This window comes from Thalassophryne amazonica, chromosome 11 (genome assembly GCF_902500255.1).
Source record: "Thalassophryne amazonica chromosome 11, fThaAma1.1, whole genome shotgun sequence".
NCBI lineage: Eukaryota > Metazoa > Chordata > Actinopteri > Batrachoidiformes > Batrachoididae > Thalassophryne > Thalassophryne amazonica.
Genome location: NC_047113.1, coordinates 12,814,559 through 12,833,018, shown reverse-complemented (window position 1 = coordinate 12,833,018; position 18,460 = coordinate 12,814,559). Strand labels below are relative to the sequence as shown.

The following is an 18,460-nucleotide window of genomic DNA, read 5'->3' as shown; positions in this document are numbered from 1 at the left end:
CTTTACTTCCTGCTGATCACCACAGCAACCGCAGCATGAATTTGCACACTGATTTAGAAAGTTTCGCACTGGATGGAAATGGACTTGGGCAAAGGTGGACTTTAAATCACAGGCTTTCCTGCTAGAAGGCAAGAATGTTCATTGTTCCACCATGCCACATGCTTGTTTCAAAATACCCTCATATAAAATTTAAGAGGACATGAAAAAGCCTGTTCGTGTCTACACTTGTCTCATTTTCATAGTGATTCTTATTTCAACGTGGCCCACATCACAAACACGTTCTAAAAGAATGCATGGACATGCTCTCAAATGTATTATTAAATGCAAAACTAGATATCCTGGGCCCCCATCCTGATAACTAACCTTTTTCTTCCCAAATGCGTAATAGTATTGAACCGCTGTCCCGCATGAACTGTCTGCCAGCATATGTGCATGTGAGTTTCAGCAGAAAACCTCAATTATGTGACCAAGCTAATTACAAAAGCTGACGCTTTTTTTTATGAATTACCAAGATTTCACAAATGGGATGTTCACCAAATAGCAATGCTGCCCAAAATGACTTTAACTCTGTTTTTTTTTTTGTTTTTTTTAATGAGATGCCATCATCTGTGCAAAATAAAAAAATTAAAACTTTATGTTGACAAAATACTGAAAGTAGTCTGACATGCATCTATCGACATACACAGCATCTTTAATCTCTATTAATACATTTATAATAATGCCATGAGAGATATCCACTGGGGCTGTGCAATTAACCGAATTTCGATAGCGATATCGATATTTGTATCAAGCGATCTCCAAACTCGTATAATCGAGTGAAACAATTTAAGGGCCTTTCATCAGGCCAATCCATCAAAGTGTCCCAAGACGCATGACGCCAGACGTGTCGCTTTGGAAGCGGCAAGGAGGCAGAGACTGTGCCTACGTCACACTCTGGCTGTTTCCTCAACCTGAAAAAAGTTCAGCGATCGCCTTCTTGAATTTGCGTCGCCTGAACCACAAAAAAAGCTTTAAAAAACAGCAGAACGATTCTCCCATCACCCTGCTGGGAGAAGCTTTTTATCAGCTACTTTTCGGAGTGACGCCGACCGAGGGAGGACTGATGACTTGGTGGGATATTGATCGAACCGTGACAGCGGGCCGACCTGCACGGAGAAGACGGCCTTCAGGCATCATTCCTGGGCAGAGCGAGGCAGGCAGCCGGAGTGATGGAGCAAACCCACTCAGTCCGAAATCTCCCACTTTTTGGATATATGCGAAGTCCCAGTTTGCCCAACGGAGTTTAGTTCTGCAGCTTTATCGAGGTGAGAATAATGTAAAAATAAAATAAAATGTGACGTTTACTGAACTGCTCTGAAGGTTTAATGATCGGCTAACGTTAGCTTAGCCTTTTAACACAGTTGATCTGAGTGAACGCTTTAATTTTTTATTTTTACCAAATAAAGCTACAGCTTTTTTCAGACACCACAAAAGCTTAACTTTAAATAAGTTATTTTTTCAGGCGTTTTTTTTCCATTGTTTTTCCCCGTTTTTTTTTTTTTTTTCCTTTTTTATATATAAACTGTTTAGTGTTTCTTTATATTTAAAGAAATATTTTTATTTGTCCTAATCAGGAACATTTGCTGTGCAGACAACCAAACTTCCATTGATGAGCTGAACACCACGAAGTCCAGTCGAAAGAAAACATCTCTGCTCTTCAAATAGGACAAAAGTGTCTTTCAGCAAAACCACCAGAGTTCAAAGCTGCAAAAGAGACCTTCATCTGGTCCCGAGAATCCAGCATAACATCACTTGCTTCTAAATAAAAGGCTCTTTCAACAGCAACTATTTTATTATTTTTAAAAAAGCTGTTTCATTTTATATTTTAACAATAAATGAATGGATCATTAAAAATGTCCACGAATCAAAGTCCAAAGACATTTGCACAGGTAGAAGCTCTCCACTTATTGTGCTCAAATTCATATTTTAGAAATGACTCTGTCCTGATAACAACATTAAAGGCAATTACATATTTTGGCGAAATTACATGTTGAAATGACCATTAAAAAAATTCATCATGATTCATGAGGTTTATGTCACAGAAATCCTACTTTACAATCACACTGCAGTCATTGTTAAATTATTTCCTGTTGCATTTATAATAAACATTTGTATTTATGTACAGTGTCTGTTTTTCTGGTTGAAATGAGATATAAATAATCTATCAGACTTAAAAAAAAATGTACAAATTTCCATGTTATTTTGTCTAAAAATAAATATCTGAGGTTCCTTATGTTAAACAAGAAATTATCTCATCTGAAATAACAGGTGGTTTTAATTTACAGATGAAAGGTTTCTAAATAACCATTTATTGATTTATTTAGCTATTTTAATTACAAGTGTTCTAAACTTTTTTAAACAGTAACCAGAAATTCTGAGGTAAACAAACAACAGCAAAAAACATTTCCAAGGATTTTTCTTCAGAAAACTGCTCCATAAATGAGCAGTCCTGTGACACGTCTAACAATTTTTTTTTAGAGTGAGAGAAATGCTGAATAAATGTATTGTGTAACTAAAAAAAAAAAAAAGTCATTTGAATAATCGTGATTTCAGTATTTACCTAAATAAGCGTGATGCTGATTTTTTCCAAATTGAGCAGCCCTAATATCCACTACAAGACACGAAGGCAGACTGATCATACATCATGATCAATCTGTCAGGGTTAGAAGTGCCTGATTTGTAGGACAGTCATTTTGTACCAAAGCATTTCACTGGTCAAAAGTTACACCTACTTATTAATTCAGGTCACTGCTTTTCTTTATGTTTTTCTATGTTATGCAACCACAGTAAAAGCAAAAGTACATCCAACACTGCCACATGCACACAATACAGTTGTTATTGTAATCAAATGCATTTCATCCATTATTTATTTTCAAGTTTACAAATCAGAATTTTAGAAGGAAATTATAGTGCACAGATAAATAATATGTGACATCTTGGTGATTTATAGGCATCATCTTCCACCACAGTCAGGGAGACCAGACCAACAATTCAATTCACTCACTCATCTTCAACCACTTACTCCAGTTAAGGGTCACGGAGGGGCTGTAGCCTATTCCAGCAGTCATAGGGCATGAGGCATGGTACACCCTAGGCAGATCACCAGTCTGTCACAGGGCCACATATAGACAAACACATTCACACCCACACACACACCTATGGACAATTTAAAGTTTCCAATTCACCTAACCTGCATGTCTCTGAATGTAGGAGGAAGCCGGAGAACTCAGAGGGAACCCACGCAGATTGTTTACCACTTCAGTAAGAGCTGTTTCCATGGAATGGTGCATTCTATATACAGACTGCAGTGGCTCAAGGAGGTTATTCTCAGTAAGGTGGTCCACAGGGTGCTGTGAAACCACTTTTTCAAGAATTTTAAAACAAAAGGATAGCTTTGATATCGGCCTATAGTTTTTCAGCAGAATAGAGTCAAGGTTAAATTTCTTAAGTATTGGTTTAATCACTGCAGATTTAAAACATTTCGGAACAGATCCTGAGGTTAGTGACAGGTTAATAATTTCCATTATCACATATTACAACAAAAATCTGCTCTATACTTGTAAACCAGCCCTCATGAGATACAAGAACCCAGTGTGATACAGATACATCAGGGTATGATACAGGGTGTGATACATAAATAGACATGTGATAAGGTATATGTACAGGTCTTTTAACCAGGGCTGATAAATAAAAATTGTGAAATCTGAGGAAAATTCGCAAGGGGTCTGGGGCCTTGTGGGGTCCCACAAACTAAATTAAGTTTTCATCTACTGATACATTTTCAACATCTCCTGGAAGAACAAATCTCAAAAAAAAAATTAGTGTATATTTAAATGATCCTAGATTCAACCTTTCATTTGAACCGTCAATGATTGTGTTGAAATAACAGAATATGACATGGAAGTAGGACCTGGTATGATTTTCCTTTTAATTGTAAACCAAATTATGCATTAACTCAGAACAATTAAACTACATGAAATTCATGAAGACTGAAAAGACTGTTAAAGTATTTCAAAAACCACAGCTATAGCTTGTAGAATATTTTAAAAATCAGGGTAAAATATCAATAAAATACCTTATAATAAAAAGCCACACATTCTTGTATAAATTCCTGTAAATCCACTCAAAGCCACAATGTCTTTTTTCCCATGAAAAAAGTCTACATTAATAAAAACTAATTTACATTGTTGCGTAAATTCATGTAGCCAAAATTCATTCGAAGCCACAATGTCTTTTTTTTTTCAATGAAAGAAAGTCTAGATTAATGAAAAGAAAAAAGGCACATAATCATTTCTGAAATCCTGTTTGAACAGCACAATGTTTATTTTCCAGAGAGAGAAACAAATTCTTACCAGTTCGCTTTCCCGTTCATCTTTCAGGTGTGTTCATGAAGCCAGCGACAATTCCACGGATTCTTGTTCTTATCACACTTTTTCAAACCGTCTTTCTCGCCATCTTCACTCTGTCTGATGTCGCTCTGTAACACAGACATGCTGCAAAGTTCTTCTTTTAAAAACTTGAAAGTTCTAAAGGTTTGCAATGTCCACATGCTACGTTTAGCTAAGCTTCACACAGGAGCTGCACAGTGTCACCGCAGCAACCAACCAGTCCCGCTTTACGACAACTGTCGTAACAGCCAGGCTTTGAGTGGTTTTTATTCTCCTCGAAACTCCGCGGATCCGAGGAAACTGATTTGTATCTGTAACACACAGATCAGTGTCCACGGACTTATAAAACTTGCATGATGTCGTTAAAAAAAGAACGCTTTGCGATAAGCATTTTAAAAACTCAGTAACAATCACGATTAAAGAGTACAACTCTAACACCCCCACCCCCTCCCCATGATGAAATCTGCGGAATCCCGTGGATCCGTAGAGTTTTCACAGCCCTGTTTAACAGTTTTATTGGTATAGGGTCATAAAGACAGGTTGTGCATTTAGCGAAAGTTACAAGTTTCGTCAGCACATCCAGCAAAATGGTATTAAATTCAGTAAATCTTGGTGACATATCAGTGATGGCACCCACATCAATGACAGGATGCAGAGGCAAGACTAAGGCATATATTTAACCTAATGTCATCCATTTTCTTTTTGAAGTATTCTTAGAAATCTTGAGCTGTAAATGGAGAGCACCTTACAGGTAGTTGTGCTTAAAAACGTGTTGCCACCACATCGAACAGGAAATTTAAATTATGCTTGTTTTTGTTAAGAGCCCCTTCACACATAGTGCAAAGTTTGGACGAAGTGCACACTTAGTGTGCATGACGCAGGAATCGTGTGCAAACCGTGTAATGTCCCTGCCTCCAACACCTCGTACACCTGTTGCTACAACTATTTGTGCACACAAGCTCCTGAAAGACAAAGTGTGTGCTGTGCGAACCCATCGCACCCTCTCGTGGCCAAATTCCAGGTGACACGCACGAACATCTAACACCGCTCGCACGGCACTTAGAAAATGTGTGGCCAGACACAGACTGCAGACAATCACTGTTGTACTCACAGAGAAATTTGTCTAAGTCACACACGAGTGTGGGTTTGGTGTGTGCGCTGAGATGACTGAAGCGGCTGTGGAAATCTGTGGATCTGGACATTCCAGCTGGACACCATGTACTGTGTTTGGACGGACATGGACAAACAACTGCCCACTGTAACATGCGTGTGTCTGTTTGTTGTTATCAAATGGACATAAATAAAAATATATCACTGTGGGGACGAGCTGCAGTGAGAAACCGCGCACACATGGACAGGCTGCTCCCAGGTTGAAACGCGGGAGCTTAGAACGCAGAGCTCACGTGGGTGACTGTTCAACATGACGCAGTGTCCTGCAGCGCGTCGTCCATAATACACATGCGCGCAGCGGGTTGGAGCCACGCCAGCAGATGTGGACATGAATGAGATGAACAAACTGCTTCTCATTTATGTAATTTCATGATTGTATGTCTGTGACCGTGGGTCATTTACAGAGGAACAGATGGATCATATTTGTATTGCTCGCTTGATAAATGCGGTGCTTTTATATGATGTGTGATTTAAATTTTTTTTGGAATACTTCCATGTCCTTCCTGATATAAGGTAGGTTCCCGCAGATTTCAAAGAACAGCTCTGTAGCTCAGTGGTAAAGTCTCTGACTGGCACCCAGAGCTTTTGGATGGCGCGGATTCGCATCCAGTGGGTCGTATGTTTTTTTCCCAACATAAACAGCACGATGTGGTCCCACAGGTACTGGCTGGATATATATATTTTTTTATATTCCACATAAGCGGCACGATGTGGTCCCACAGGTACTGGCTGGATATATATATTTTTTTATATTCCACATAAGCGGCACGATGTGGTCCCACAGGTACCGGCTGGTTTTATTTTTTATATATATATTTTCCACATAAGCGGCGCAATGTGGTCCCACAGTTACCGGCTGGTTTTTTTATATTTCCTCCACATAAGCAGCGTGATGTGCCGCAGCTGGCACTGTGTGTTCCTGCCTGAAAGACACTGGCACGTGCATGAACCCGGTGCGAGAGTCGGCGCGATGTTTCATGGTGCGCTAATTTCGAACTGTTTCACAATGTTTCGCTGTTCATCCAAACGCAGTTCAATGTGTGAAGGGGCCACAAAACAGAGAAATAGGCCCGTTTCATAGCCAATAGTGTGTGCTTATAGCCCAGAATAGCATCATGACATGGAAGGTGGAATACGTCCCTAGTTTTGAACTACACCATTTTTGCTCTGGACCTCTACACTTTCGCTTCAAGCCACGTAAATGATCACTAAACCATGATGAGTACCACATTTAACATCCATGCACCTGAAACATAGATTAAAAAACAAAACATTACAAATCTTAAATGAATTAAATCTTAAATGTCTATGAAGGGCTCATCACATTAGAGAAAATGGCCCACTACTTTTAAGCACTTCGTGGCTTAAAAGTAGTACCAAACTTTTGAAATATGAATCACTGAGTAATACTATTTATTACTTAAGCAGTGGTATTACAATGACAATATAAATACTGTTGTTATACACCACTGCATAAGTACAACCCCAACTCCAATGAAGTTGGGACGTTGTGTAAAATGTAAATACAAACAGAATACAATGATTTGCAAATCATCTTCAACCCATATTGAATTAAATACACCACAAAGACAAGCTATTTAATGTTCAAACTGATAAACTTTATTGTTTTTGTACAAATATTTGCTCATTTTGAAATGGATGCCTACAACATGTTTCAAAAAAGCTGGGACAGTGATATATTTACCACTGTGTTACATCACCTTTCCTTCTAACAACACTCAATAGGCATTTGGAAACTGAGGACAGTAAATGTTGAAGCTTTGTAGGTGGAATTCTTTCCCATTCTTGCTTGATGTACGACTTCAGTTGTTTAACAGTCCGGGGTATTTTGTGCTTCATAACGCGCCACACATTTTCAGTGGGCGACAGGCCTGGACTGCAGACAGGCCAGTCTAGTACCCGCACTCTTTTATTACGAAGCCACGCTGTTGTAAAACGTGCAGAATGTAGCTTGGCATTGTCTTGCTGAAATAAGCAGGGCCGTCCCTGAAAAAGACGTTGCTTGGATGGCAGCATGTGTTGCTCCAAAACCTGGATGTACCTTTCAGCACTGATGGTGCCATCACAGATGTGTAAGTCGCCCATGCCATGGGCACTAACACACCCCCATACCATCACAGAGGCTGGCTTTTGATCTTTGCGCTGGTAACAATCTGGATGGTCTTTTTCCTCTTTTGTCCAGAGGACATGATGTCTATAATTTCCAAAAACAATTTGAACTGTGGACTCCTCAGGCCACAGCACACTTTTCCAGAATCAGAATGCCTTTTATTGTCATTATACATTGGTACAACGAGATTAGGGCCATCCAGTTGCAGTGCAATAAAATAGAATAAAAATAGTGCAAAAAAAAAAAAAAAAAAGATAAAAATAGTGCAAGAATATGTATCAAAAACAAGATATAAAGAAAAATTCAACAATGTAAGGAAAAATATATATACACAATTGACACTAGTGCAAGGTGCGGCTAGGATACAAATATATTGCACAGAAATGTATACTGTCCATGGGTGATTGGGTTATTGCACATGGAGGATCAGTGCATGCTAGAGTTCAATGTGGTTATGGCTTTGGGGAAGAAACTGTTTTTCAGTCTGTTTTTGTCCTTGTGAGCCTATAGCGCCTATGTCGGTGTTGAGGTTGTACTTCCTGAGCACTCTCAGGAAGTGTAGCTGCTGCTGAGCCTTCTTGAGGATAGAGGAGATGTTGTTGGACCAGGAGATGCAGTCTGAGATGAGAACACCGAGATACCTGAAGGTGTGGACCCTTTCCACACACTCGCCGTTGATGAGAAGGGGGGCAGGGTCGGTGCAGTATTTCCTGAAGTCAATGATCTCTCTGGTCTTCCTAGTGTTCATAGCGATGTTTCTCTGAGCACCAGGCTGCCAGCTGCCCGATCTCCTCTCTGATCACCTCCGGAGATGAGACCGACCACTGTGGTATCGTCTGCAAACTTGACGATAAGGTTGTTCTTGTGGGCCGGTCTGTAGTCGTGGTGTAGAGGCAGTAGAGGAGGGGGCTCAGCATGCAGCCCTGTGGAGAGCCGATGCTCAGCGTGCGGGTGGAGGAGAGGTGGGGGCCGAGTCTCACAGTCTGGGGACGGTTGGAATGAAAGTCTTTAATCCAGGCACATGTGAGAGGGTGGAAGCCGAGAGTGTCCAGTTTTGTGGTGAGTCTGTCCAGGATTATTGTGTTGAAGGCAGAACTATAATCCACAAATAGCATTCGGACGTAGCTCTGCGGCTGCTCCAGGTGGTTTAGAGCAGAGTGGAAAGCTACTGCGATGGCGTCCTCTGTGGATCTGTTTGCCCTGTATGCAAAATGGTGAGGGTCAAGGTCTGGGGGGAGGTGGTCCTTGATGTGCTTTAGAACCAGTCTCTCAAAGCACTTCATGATTACCGGAGTGAGAGCCACCGGGAGGTAATCATTCAGGCTAGTGATGGGAGACTTCTTCGGCACCGGGATTATGGTGGGGGTTTTCAGGCAGGACGGGATGACTGCTTGGTCCAGGGAGAGGTTGAAGATCCTGGTGAAGGTGGGGGCGAGCCGGTTGGCACACGCTCTGAGCACCTTGCCAGGTACTCCATCTGGGCCAGCAGCTTTCCTGGGGTTCACTGCGAGGAGCACTCGCTTGACATCATGCTCTTTTACAGTGAGTGGAGTAGTGCGGGGACCAGGTGGGGTGCGGGGAGGGCAGGAGCAGGTGAGTGCAGCGGGGAAGATCCAAACCGAGCAAAGAAGCTGTTTAGCTCCTCTGCCAGTGGTGCACTCAGGTCCGCTGTTGGAGCATCACAACCCCGGAATTGTATTCCCTGCCACACCCTCTGTGCGTTGTTGCTAGACAGATGGGACTCTATCTGCATCCTGTGGTTCGCCTTTGCTCTTTTTACTCCTCTCTTCACGTCAGCTCTGGCAGCACTATACAGAGCTCTGTCACCTGACCTGAAGGCAGCGTCGCGGGCCCTGAGGAGTGAGCGGACCTGGCTGGTCATCCAGGGTTTCTGATTTGGGAAAGCCCGGATGGTTTTTGTCAAAGTCACATTCTCGATGCAGAACTGAATGTAGTCCAGAACCGTTCCCTTGTGTGTCTCCAGCTCATAATGTTCAAATAGGTCCCAGTCTGTCTGTTGGAAGCAGTATTGGAGTATGGGGAGTGCGTTGTCAGGCCAGATTGTAACAGTCTTTGTTGTGGGCTCAAGCCTGCGTCTAAGGGGGGTGTAGGCTGGCATGAGCAGGAGGGAAAGATGGTCTGACTGTCCGAGGTGGGGGAGGGGTAGGCTCTGTATGCAAGTTTGATGTTGGAGTAAACATGATCCAGTGTGTTCTCCCCTCTTGTAGCACATTACACGTGCTGGTAGAAGTTAGGCAGTACAGTCTTTAAGTTGGCCTTGTTAAAATCCCCTGCTAAGATGTGTACTCCGTCTGGGTGAGCCCGCTGCTGTTCGTTCACGGTGCTCAGCAGGAGAGAGAGCGCGCTGTGTTTACACTGGCGTCGGGTGGAATATACACAGCAGTGATGATAACAACAGTTAGCTCTCTCGAGAGGAAAAAAGGCCGGCACTTTACAGACATACGAGGTCTCTTAGATAATAAACCGACCCTTTTATTTTTTTTTTAACTATATGGATTTGAATGACATGCGATTACACCAATCATGCTTGAACCCTCGTGCGCATGCGTGAGTTTTTTCACGCGTGTCGGTGACGTCATTTCCCTGTGGGCAGGCCTTGAGTGAGATGTGGTCCCGCCCTCTCGGCTGAATTCCTTTGTTTCACACGCTGCTCGAGACGGCGCGCGTTGCTTTATCAAAATTTTTTCTGGACCTGTGAGGAATATCCGAGTGGACACTATTCGAGAAATTAAGCTGGTTTTCTGTGAAAAGTTTAACGGCTGATGAGAGATTATGGGGTGTTTCTGTCGGTGTAAGGACTTCCCACGGAGCGGGACGTCCTGCAGCGCTTCCAGGCGCTGTCGTTGGCCTGTTTCAAGCTGAAAACATCCTAATTTAAGGCTTAATTCACCCAGGACATCGTGAGAGAACAGAGAAGATTCAGAAGAGGCCGGCATGAGGAATTTATGCGGACATTCCACTGTTTAAGGACATTTTTTTAATGAAAGACGTACGCGCAAATTCGCCGAGTTGTTTCCGTGACGACTCGGCAAATCTGTGTGCGCCGCGACAGGAAAAACACCTCCGTGTTGAAAACCATTTGTAGAATTCAGGTGGCTTTTAATGGCTTTCAACAAGTGAGTAACTGAGAAATTGTTTAACAGCTTGGGCATGTTCCAACTTGCCCGTTAAGATTTCCAACGGAGGTGTTTTTCCTGCCGCGACCCCCCGCGGTCGGGTCCAGCCCGACATGCGACTCTGCCCGCACGTTCTTTCATTACAAAATGACCGTTAACAATGGAATGTCCGAATAAACTCCTCATGCCGACTTCTTCTGAAAGTTCTCTGTTCTCTGACGACTTACTGCGTCAACAGAGCCTGAAATGTGGAAGTTTTCAACTTGAAACGGCGAGACGCTGCCGCGTCGAAGCGCAGATCGCCGTCAGGCGCCGTGGACCGTCCTTAAAGCGACACTACCAGACCAAAATCTCTCATCAGCCGTTAAAATTTTTTACCGAAAACCAGCTGAATTTATTGAATGGTGTCCACTCAGTTGTGCCTTACAGTTTTGAAAAAATTTTTATCAAACAAAGCAACAGTCTCTGAGCCATTCCTAAACAATGAAAAAAATCGACGAGCGGGTGGACGACTCCTCACTCAAAGACTGCCCACAGGCGAATGACGTAACCGACAGGCGTGAAAAAACTCTCGCATGCCCACGAGGGTTCAAGCATGTCTGATGTAATCACACGTGATTCAAATCCATATGGTTTTTGAAAAAATAACAAGGTCGGATACTTTTCTAATAGACCTCGTATACTCGACATCTGGGGAGCAGTGACTGTCTATGATTATCCCGTTGTTGCACCAGTTATCATGCACATAAATACAGAGCCCCCCACCTCTCCTCTTCCCGGAGTCCTTTGTCCTGTCTCCGCGTAGCATCGTGCGGCCAGCTAGCTGCACGCTAGCGTCGGGTATGTCCGGGTGTAGCCAGGTTTTGGTGATAATAAGCACAGAGCAGTCACAAACATAGCGATTTCCAGCGAGTTGTAAAACCAGGTCATCCGTTTTGTGCACCAGGGATCTGGCATTGGAAAGAAACAGGCTTGGGAGGGATGGCTTGTGTGGTTGTCTGCGTAGCCTTAGCATAACACCAGACCTGCGGCCTTGCTTCTGCTTCCTCCCCCTCCTCCGTCTTCATCACCTCCCAGATCCGATAACAATCCGGCGGTCTCGTTATGTCGTCTGGGATGTTGTGGGTGTGGTGAAAGTCGCTCGAAACAGATATCTGATGTAAATGTCCGATATCCAACAGCGACTGGCGGGTGTACTGCAAGCTCGCAGCGCAGACAGTGTCCAAAAATAAATAAAACTGTAGAAAAATAAAAAGAAACGAGCACTGAATGGAGAGCCGGAAAGCCGCTGCACCACCTAGGCACGCCACCATCATCAACATCACCACTTTGCATCTGTCCATTTCAAATGAGCTCGGGCCCAGAGAAGGCGGCTGTGTTTCTGGATGTTGTTGATGTATGGATTTCGCTTTGCATGGTAGAGTTTTAACTTGCACTTGATGTAGTGACGAACTGTGTTAACTGACAATGGTTTTCTGAAGTATTCCTGAGCCTACACGATAAGATCCTTTACACAATGATTTCGGTTTTTAATGTAGTGCCATCTGAGGGATCGAAGGTCACGGGCATTCAATGTTGGTTTTTGGCCTTGCCACTTAGGTGTAGAAAGTTTCTCAGATTCTCTGAATCTTCTGATTATATTATGGACTGTAGATGATGGAATCCCTATATTCCTTGTAATGGAACATTGAGAAACATTGTTCTTAAACTGCTGGACTATTTTTTCACGCAGATGTTCTCAAAGTGGTGATTCTTGCCCCATCTTTGCTTTTGAATGGCTGAGCCTTTTGGGGATGCTCCTTTTATACCCAGTCATGACACTCACCTGTTTCCAATTAACCTGTTCACCTGTGGAATGTTCCAAACAGGTGTTCTTTGAGCATTCATCAATGCTCCCAGCTTTTTTTTAAATGTGTTGCAGGCATCCATTTAAAAATGAGCAAATATTTGCACAAAAACAAAAAAGTCTATAAGTTTGAACATTAAATATCTTGTCTTTGTGGTGTATTCAACTGAATATAGGTTAAAAAGGATTTGCAAATCATTGTATTCTGTTTTTATTTACATTTCAAACAACGTCCCAACTTCACTGGAATTGGGGTTGTAATATCTAGTATGTTAATGGGAAGATCGGTTCTCACAAAAACGTGACTGTGATGAGAACTCAGCAGAGGTGTGGATCATTATGTTTTTGACCATGTTATTGTGTCTTTTTCCTGATTCTCTCCCCTCAGCCCAACCAGTCCCAGCAGAAGACTGCCCCTCCCTGAGCCTGGTTCTGCTGGAGGTTTCTTCCTGTTAAAAGGGAGTTTTTCCTTCCCACTGTCACCAAGTGCTTGCTCATAGGGGGTCGTTTTGACCGTTGGGGTTTTTCTGTAATTATTGTATGGCTTTTGCCTTGCAATATAAAGCGCCTTGGGGCAACTGTTGTTGTGATTTGGCGCTATATAAATAAAATTGATTTGATTTGATATTAAGGATATGTGATGGGTTTATGCAGCAAAGAAGTAAATTACAGTATCATTCAGGCAATGGATCGAGGTGAAAATGTAAGGTGGATCACCTGTTGCAATGCCATAGATAAATCCATTTTCAATGAACCCTCATTCAATTTTCCCTGCTCCAATAGGTGTGGTTACATTGGGTCTCCACAAAAAGACTAAGTGGAACATGAATCAAGAAGAATTATTCCCTGGCTAAGTGGCCAAGGATTGTGGTCTAATGGCTACTACTGTTACAAATGTTCTTCACTCGTGCAACAATGCATGTTCAAAATTTGTGGTTATCTTTATTTACAGATGAGAAAGGGGCCTAAATTCAATTCTGTTTGTGCAAGGGGCAGATCAGATTAATGTGTGGTATTGTAGGAACCAACAAAAATGACTCTGTAATTCAGCCTCAAGAGTCTCACTAGGCAGCGAATTCCTCTGAGCACTGACAGAACATTTGAAGCAGCAACAAAATGATGCAATTGTTTTCCAGAGACAGATAATGCAAAGAACATATGGTGCTGTACAAAACAGTCATGGTTGTGGTATATTTAAAAAAAGCCTCATAGTGCAAAGATGCTGCAAAAAATAGGGAGGGGGAGGATCTACATATCAACGACTTCATGTTAAAGAGGACTAAGCTTTTAAAACCAAGCAAAATAAAGATCTTGTGTGACTACCTTGAAATCTTAATGATTTTGGAATTAACCATTCCATGGTTTTATAACATCTTGTTGAACAATTCATTATTATCTCACCATCTCTGTGGAATCACTCACTGAACAGTAAAATCTGCAAAGTAATCAGGCTTTTATTAATCAGAAGGTCTGATTCATTGTCACTTCTATACCAAATGGAAACTTGGAATTTTCAAGTTTGGTCTTTTAATGGTTTTTCTTTATGAGTTTATATGATAAAAAAAATTAAAACAATCACATTTTAGAAGGATTTTGCACAGAACTGTAAGAGTAGGGTGTTGCAGTTAATGGCTGTTGCCATTCCCAATTATTCTGTCAATTAAGCATTCCCAGGGGCCATGGTAAACAATGTCCCTTTGGCTTATCCCTTTTTTCACTCGGGGTTGCCAAAGGAGATCAGAGATGGATCTGCATGTTGATTTTGGCACATGTTTTAAGCCAGATTCCTAGAGCCTGTGGTAATGTATTCAAAATGTTTGTTTCTTCCAAAATCCACAAGATATCCTGACAGTGACAAAAAAAACCTCAGAAAAGCAGCTATACCACCCACCGGAGAAGATGTAAATGTAGAAATATTACCATTTTTGTTTTTTGTGTGTGTGTTTTTCAGAATTGATTCATTGTGCATATCTCACTGTAGTCAATGCTATCTTTTAAAAAAAATTATAAAGACTACAAACCAGATTATACATCATTTGTTCCTAGTCTTCAACTTAAGTGGGCCCTGATATACTGTAGCTGATAAAAGTAAAATAAGCCAGAGTGCGTCAGAAAAATGGTCAACAGATTAATAGCTATTTTATCCATAATCATTACATAACATCCGGAACTGACTTAAGGATCCGCTCTGAACTCTGCTCCTTTTGCGGCCAGTTAGTTTCACGCCCAGACTTACACCAGCATGTCAATCTGGGTTGGTTGTCAGGGAAAAAAAAAAAAAACATCAAATAGGCCTAAATAAGATTGAAAACCACAAATTAACTACAGCACTGTGCTGACAGAGAGCAAACCTCCACCAACTATACAAATTTTTACCTTGGAAAAAATTTAAGGTAAAAGTCCTGTTGGAAGTGGCCTTTCAGAAGCTAAAATATAATGTAAAATATAGATCAAAAGGGGTTTTCAATGTTAAAAAAAAAGAATCAAATATCCGCTAAATCCGCAATACGGATCAGATGCGGATCAAACTTAGCTATTCATTGAGAGTGCCAGTATACACCTCATTGTCACAAATGAGAGTGATTGAGGCACATTTGATTGAGATATAATGAAAAATGTACATCAAATGGGCTTTTCAATATTAAATTCAAATGTCCACAAAATCCACAATCCAGATCAGATCCAGATCAAACTCTGTCAGGCAACTGTGAGTGTCAGTCTGCACCTTACTTTCAGAGAGTGATTGGGACGTTTGATTATGATATAGGGTAAAATACACATTAAATGGGATTTTCAATGTGATATTTAAATTGCCACAAAATCTGCATTCTAATTCAATTACATTTGTTCCACAAATCTGACTGGTTACTCGTGTGAGATTTCAGACCATAAAATATCGCATTGGCAGTGGCAAAATATTTGACCATTTCACATGTATTACTCCGTGCCTTGACCACATTGCTATGCAGATGTCAATAATGGCGCCGTCAGCTGAGAGCGAGACAAACTAGTGCAGCAACGATGATGCCGAAATGCGCGGATTTAAGCTAGCATACAAAAGTACTGATGTGGATTCTGATACAGAATTACTCAATGCAGCTGACGAGACGGAGAAATCTGTGGGTCTGCTCACAGAATTTCCAGTTTGGCATGAAGACGCTGTTGCTACAATAAGCTTTGACAAGCCGACCACACCCTTTCACAACGATTCGGAAAGTGGCCAGTATAAACCAAATAAAAAAAAAAAAAACCTTGCAAACAATTGGATTAGAATGGGAATTAACCCCCTTGTGACTGATGATTTGCGGACATTAATGCTGGATTATGGTCACAAATATCCATTTTATTGGTGAAGCAGTAAAACTCAATTTGCGACCGTAAAATCCAGCATTAATGTCCGCAAATCATAAGACACAACAGAGTTATTCCCTAAATTCAGTGTTGCCGACCAAATGGTTCCCCCTAAAAATTGGTCCGCCCTGCCTTCACTACGCAAGTGTCATTTGGGATCACAGCAGCATGTCTGAGTCTGACTCTCTACCCCTGGCGTGCCCAACTGGTCGATGGTGGACAAAAAAAATCTCACGCGGTTCATTCTATCTGCGCATGCGCAGGGTCAAGAGGTCGCGAGGAGCTACAGTGGAGAGCGAAGCGAGCGTACAATGGCAGAGGCAAAAAAAATCCCAAACTTATCATTTTCATTCAGAGTGGGAGGAAGATTTTTCATTTATTCTAATGGCAAATCTATCTGCCTTATCTGCAATGTAAACGTGGCATCACAGAAGAAAGGGAATTTGGAACGGCATTTTAAGACGATCCACAAAAGCTACGATGCTAGCTTCCCGGCTAAATCACCTCTTTGCGCCTGAAAAGTGCAGGAATTGAAAAGCCAGCTTGCAGCACAACAGGCTGTTTTTACCCAGCCAAATACCACAAGTAAGGCTGCAACCATAACTTCTTATCTTGTCAGCCGTGTTCTGGCAAAAGGAAAGAAATCTTTCAAGGATGGTGAGATTGTGAAAGAAGCGTTCATGGAAGCTGCAGATGTGCTCTTTGACAATTATAAAACTCGAAAGCAGACTGTGTCTGCTATTCAGGATGTGCAGCTCTCAAGAAATTCTGTTACACGACAATGCAAGGGAATGGTGGAGGATATTAAACGGCAACTGAGGAATGATATTGAGGTATGCGAGTGTTTTTCTCTGCAATTCGATGAATCCACTGATGCTGTGGACGTGGCTCAGCTATGTGTTTTTATTAGAATGGTTTTTGACAACATGAAAGTGAAAGAAGAGCTGGTGACCATTTTGCCTTTGATAGGGCACGAGGCACAGATATTTTTCAAGTTTTTATGGAATTTGTTAATAAGAGCCAGCTGCCACTCTTCAAACTCATTTCCATTACCACTAATGGGGCTCCAGCGATGGTTGGACGTACTGCTGGGTTCATCGGATTGTGCAGACAGTGTGAATCTTTCCCAGACTTCCTGAATTACCATTGCATAATTCACCAGCAAGGGTTGTGCAGGAAGATTTTAAATATGGAAGATGTTATTGATGTGACCAACAAAACTGCTTGTTCTGTTCAAGCCAGGAGTCTGCACAGGTGATTATTTCATGCACAGCTGGAGGAGACAGGGCAGAACACACAGATCTGCTGCTGCACACAGATTTTCGATGGCTCAGCTGAGAGAAATTTCTGGAACGGTTTTCTCAGTTGTTGCCTGAAATTTAAGAATTTCTGAAACATTCAACTCATGCTGAATATGCACAGCCAGAAGACAGTCAGTGGCTCTTGGATTTAGCCTTTCTTACTGATCTGACTGACAAGCTCAATAACTTGAATCTAGAACTGCAAGGTAAAGACAAGCACATCATCAACATGATCACCTCCGTGAACACATTTAAAAGCAAGTTAGACTTGCTATCAAGCAGGTTGCAACAGTGTGATCTACAGAACTTTCCACACATGGATGCAGAACTTAAGCGTCAAGGCAAAGACTGTGCGGAGCTTGAGAGTGCACCTTATGCTGAGTAAGTGCAGAGCATCTTGTCAGAATTTGACAGGCCTTTACTGACTTTGCTTCCATTGAACCTGCTCTCACTTTTCTCTGTTTTCCATTTGGGGAAAATATTGATGTGGACTGTATAACATCCAAAATAGCATCACTCTTCAACCTGGATAGCTGAAAAATGACATTGAGGTGAAATCCAGAGCAACACCTGTCTTAAATGTCCAATTTTGGAATCTAATGTAGAAAGAGAAATACCCCAACTTCAGACAAACTGCACAGAATTTGACTGCGCTTTTTGGATCAACTTATCTGTGTGAATCTGCCTTTTCACACATGAAAATCATCAAGTCAAAATACAGATCCACCATGACAGATGACCACCTTGCGGCCTGCTTACAGCTGACACTCAGCTCCTACTGTCCAGATTACGAGAGACTAGCTGCCTCCTTTCAGTGTCAGAAGTCCGACTAAGGTAGGGAACAACTCTTCCAATTTGAATTAAGAATTGTATTATTTGAGTTGTTTGTTGTGTTGTTAAAGGCCAGTCCTAGGCCTACTTGTGCTTATTCATGGCACCACGCACATTTACTGCAATAACGTATTATTATTGTTAAAACTTTATATATGTGCCAGAAAATTGTGTTATTATATTGGTGCTCAATAAATTGCAGCTACGCTATGAAATAATGCTGAATTTATGTGGAAATGATTGTTGTACAAAAGCTTGATATCTGT

The 18,460-nt window shown here is 41.7% G+C and overlaps 1 protein-coding gene across 1 annotated transcript in view; it reads right to left on the bottom strand.

Moving 5' to 3' along the window:
• zgc:165573 (cysteine-rich and transmembrane domain-containing protein 1) overlaps positions 1-18,460 on the bottom strand; it is a 63,649-nt gene that overhangs the window by 32,742 nt on the left and 12,447 nt on the right. The gene's annotated exons all lie outside the window — the stretch shown is intronic.